The sequence below is a fragment of the Sycon ciliatum genome, chromosome 10 (assembly GCF_964019385.1).
Source record: "Sycon ciliatum chromosome 10, ocSycCili1.1, whole genome shotgun sequence".
NCBI classification, from domain to species: domain Eukaryota; kingdom Metazoa; phylum Porifera; class Calcarea; order Leucosolenida; family Sycettidae; genus Sycon; species Sycon ciliatum.
In genome coordinates, this window is record NC_088652.1 from 8,559,691 (window position 1) to 8,564,243 (window position 4,553).

A 4,553-nucleotide genomic window follows, 5' to 3' on the forward strand; every position below is an offset into this window, starting at 1 on the left:
TCACAGAATGAAAAGCTACATGTAGAAGACCTTTTCCCCTCGTGATCCTCTTTCCGATGCATGCATGACATGCATGTTGCCCATTGTTGGTGCAGTACAGGTTTAGTGCTGAAAACAGCATTTCAAGTGTTGTGATTATTGTGAGGTTTTGTGTGAAATTTTAATTTTCGGCTATCACATTTCGTTAATTTCTTACTTTTTAGACGGGGTCCATGGACTAGAACACAATAACTTTTTTTTGAAAACTGCCATAAAGCAGTTTTTATTGCTATAATATCAATGGGGTGCCTTACCGTCGTCTAGAGGAGACGTCTTCGCAGCAATATTTTCCCTCCTGCGCATTCAGTCGCCGACGCGACAGCGTTCACGGGGCCGTTCCAGTTGCGGAAGACATTCGATTCATCGGGCCAATTCAGCAACAGGGCCGTGGACACACAGGGGGCAGAGGAGAGACATTGTTAGTGGACAAGAAATATGCAGTGGCAAGTGGCGAGTGCCGCATGGATGTCAAGTTGTCATGCACAATTCAGCTATTACTTACGGTCCAGCTAGTCCTGCCATTGCTCGCTCGTCCTGGTTCCTCCTCGTTCGTCTTCCTGCACGTCTGCACTTCTCCTTCCCCACCGTTGGCTTTGCGGTACGGGGGTGCCGGAAGGAATCCCCACATGTACATGAAGTCCCACCATGACTCTCCATGTACATGTCCAGGGCCACGTCAGCAGTTTTATAGTACCGGAAGGAGTTCCCACGATGTCTCCAAAGGCCTAGAGCGGACGTCTTTGCAGCAATTCTTTTCGCCCTGCGCATTCAGTTCGCCATGTCTCCAAAGGCAAAGGCCTAGAGCCTTTGTAGTAGAGGGGACGTCTTTGCAGCAATTCTTTTCACCCTAGTACCCTGCACATTCACTCCGCCGACACGACAGCGTTTACGGGGCCGTTCCAGGTGCAAAAGGTCCACGTCAGCAGTTCTCAACTACAAAAAGGGCCTCCTCGTTAGACATAGCCCGATTTTGCTAGCAATTCTGCTAGCAAAATATCGAAGAATTTTGAAAGGGAAATTGCTGGCAAAATGGAGCAAAATATCGGTGTATTCACCGGAAATTGGGAGATCTTACACTTATACGGTGCACGTGACTCACTTTTCCTCGTTTTTGCCAACACGTAACCCACTTTCGGTCAGTTTTCCCATGCGTGACACTAATTTTGGAGCAAAAAGGGAGCAAAATATCGAGTGGTCTGGCAAAATGAAAGCAAAATATCGACGATGAGCCAGCAAAATATCGAAGCTTAACTGGCAAAATCGGGCTTTGCCTACTCCTCGTTCGACTTCGTCGACTTCTGCAGTTCTACTTCCAGTCCTTTCCCAAACGACCAATCCCGATATAACAGATTTCGAGGTTTTTTTTGCCGGGAAACGTTCTCAAGCTTGAGAAATTTCGAATTTGTCTAGTTTTGGGGTATGTATGAAATAGGGTTATCGGCCTGGTCGAGCAGTGAAGGCTTCTTCCACATCCCTTGAATTATATCATATGGAAGGTAATCAGTTTGGCAATTCCCTGCCGCCAGGAGAATGCAAACAACGCGATAGAATGCGTCCCGGGTGGTAGGGATCATTTTTCTAAGTGCTACAAAATAGCCGACATCGATGCGAAAGTCGGCCTCAAAGTCGACATGGACGTCTTGAACAGGTGAGATCTTTCAATATATCAATGGAGAACACCCTAAAGAATAGATGTATAGTGTTTCTAAGCTTCCAACTCTTGTGTGCTCAAGTGAAAATTGAACATATTTGGACGTGAATATATCACCAGACAAAACCTGATACTGTAGTACATTAATCATTCAATGGGTATACAGTATACAACCATCATACAAACACGAGCAGGAGAATGAATGGATAGGAGAAGAGTTGGTTACCCATTGCTGTTCAACAAAGAGAAGCACATACTAAAAGTTGAATTGGATTAAAAGTATTTACAATTCACAATTACATGTACAGTATCACTTTCTGCGATGTAACACTTGCGGCGAGGAAATGCCTGTCGCGCACTGTCGCAAGCAGTTGTAGGGCCACTGTCCCAGAAGTTGGCAAAAGCATAACTCTTGCCAAGCGCGCTGTACACGAATGGAGTGCAGTTCACTAGGCTGGGTGCACGTGAGGGTACTACGCACTGCACTTAGATGTCGCAGAAACAAAACAGATTTTGAATCGTCTGTCGCGGCTGCAGCTCATCGCAGGTGTTGCATGTTGCGCATCGTGGAAAGTAGTTCATGTATTGGGAATTGAGCTTCAGTAATAACAGAAAGAGGATCCCAGAGGATGACTGACACCGCTGACAAACACTCTTCTGTGCAAAGTTTTGATGACGATGCTTGATTGAGACGTTAACCTGCAATGGAAAATAAACAGCAGATGATACTGATTATATATTAGGTATGGATTATACCATGAGTATGAGGGGTATACGGCGAATATTTTCGAGAGTGCGTTAGGACGAGGGACAATTGGGGGACTCGGTATACACAGAGTACGAATGGTAGAATCCATTTGCATGGTACTTTCCTAAATACAGAGCCCGACCAACACGAAAGCTTAGCTCACATTCGACGGGGCGCAACGGGATGCGACGTAAGGATTGACGGGAACCGACAGAACGGTTATGACGCCGACAGACAGCGTCCAATGTGAACACCAGGAACGGGAACGCAACCGTTCTACCCTACAGATTGGGAAGCGAGGGGAAGAGTTGGATCAGTTCAGCTTTTCAGACCGTAGACGGGTACGCAAGCGTACAAAGCAACTGCATTCTAGTGTGAACAGGTAATGTGTCGTGCGCTGACCCCTCCCGATGCGCACAACAGCACACTTAGGTTTTTTAAACATTTCGAACACGGTCAACACTACGCTTCCCATGATAACTTGCCGAATGGCTAGCACAACTGATTCAAATTAAGGAAGATAAGATTTCGTGTCACTTCTTGAAAATCGCAATAGCTGCTGCATGTCGTGTCATACTACATGTTGTGTCTTACGAATCGTACAAGATTTTACAGCTCACCCCGGCCGTCCCAACAGGCCCTTACGTTCCATACCGTCAGCGTTACGTCGAATGCGAACTAGGCTTAAAAGTTTCCTTATTCTCGAAGTGACCCATGTGAACCGAGCGGGGTATATCGCTGAATATATTCCGCTTAGAACGGCCGCTGATTGGCAAATGGTGTTATATTTGAGACGAGTTCTATATCACTCAGCTTCATATCACAAATACTGGCGCACTTACATGAGGAAGAGACGGATCCAAACACGTGCACGCATCAAATAATCTGCCAACAGCCAGTCATCAATGATTACATATACAGTGCAGCAACCCTGGACAGCAAGAGAGAATATACACACCAGAGAGCCAGGAAATGAAGTTATACTCTGATATACGATTCGCATAAAAGAAAATGGTGTCCAAAGTGAGAACAAGTCTAGACCACTCAATTAGCCAGAACAATCTTGAGTGTACACTTACACGAGAAAAGGACGAATCCATAGGCGTGCATACAATGCATATATGTCATGTTGAATACGCCGCCAGCATCAAGGCAGTAGGAACTACAACTGCATGCATACAGTGCAGCAGCCCTAGGCAACATCTCACTAAATGTAGAAGATATGGTGGGCAAACGATTACGGTCATAGAACGGATCGAGTTTATGGTGCATGCCATTACAAGAACCAGCATTTTTATGGAACGGATGGTACCAATACGGCGAAATGTCTACGGATTCAAGATAAATCACAACAGACTTAGGCAAGAACATGGTAAAACTGATTCATACTTCACTTCATGAACGCAATGCGCACAGGCGAAGGTCGCGCGATGGACCAAACAAGTAACTCAACTCAAGATCAAGTCAACTTTCTCGCCGCAAACGGCCGTTGTGACGTGTTTCCCTTACGCAAAGCGAAGTGTGAATGAGGCTTTACTCTACAGATCCAAAACTGTAAACCAGTGAAGACTACAGCTTAGAAGACGGTATTATAATGTTGTGCATTGTAGATCTACTTGCCAAATGTGTGTGATCCTCTATGTAACATACATGTAGATAGGGCCAAGCAAGCACAGCAAGTTCTGAATTTTAGGTATTTGGAGGTCGTGAACAGATCAGATTTGTCTTGTAAGTGATAGGTATTGCTTACCTCTATATGTTGCCGCCTTCGTGCTGGCCGAAAACGCTGTGTGCTCTGGCGATAATCCGGCTTGAAATTAGGTGCATAAAAATGCCAATTTCAGCTTCGTTCACAACATTTTCGATATACGTCTCCTCTACGAAACGTCACTAAAAATATATCTGCCGAAAGAGCGTCCCGTCAAGAATACATGGTGTGAGATAAAACGAGGTGGTGCAAAGTAAAACGACGTAGGCCATGTAAAACGGCTTCCATCTCTCAGAACCAATTTAGGACAGTTCTCAAATTTGAGAACATTTTTTCGCTTTCGCGGCAAAAATCAGTCAAGAATCTGTTATATCGGGATTAGTGGGAGAGGTCTTTTTTTTGCGCGT

General features: G+C 45.2%; 1 long non-coding RNA gene across 1 annotated transcript; it reads right to left on the minus strand.

The window, feature by feature from the left end:
• Positions 1 to 1,677: 1,677 nt before the first annotated feature.
• Positions 1,678 to 4,553, minus strand: LOC135825812 (uncharacterized). Its single transcript, XR_010555146.1, has 3 exons — positions 4,189 to 4,553; positions 3,281 to 3,369; positions 1,678 to 2,389 (listed from the first exon to the last, which is right to left on the minus strand). It is a non-coding gene; the product is annotated as an uncharacterized LOC135825812 (long non-coding RNA).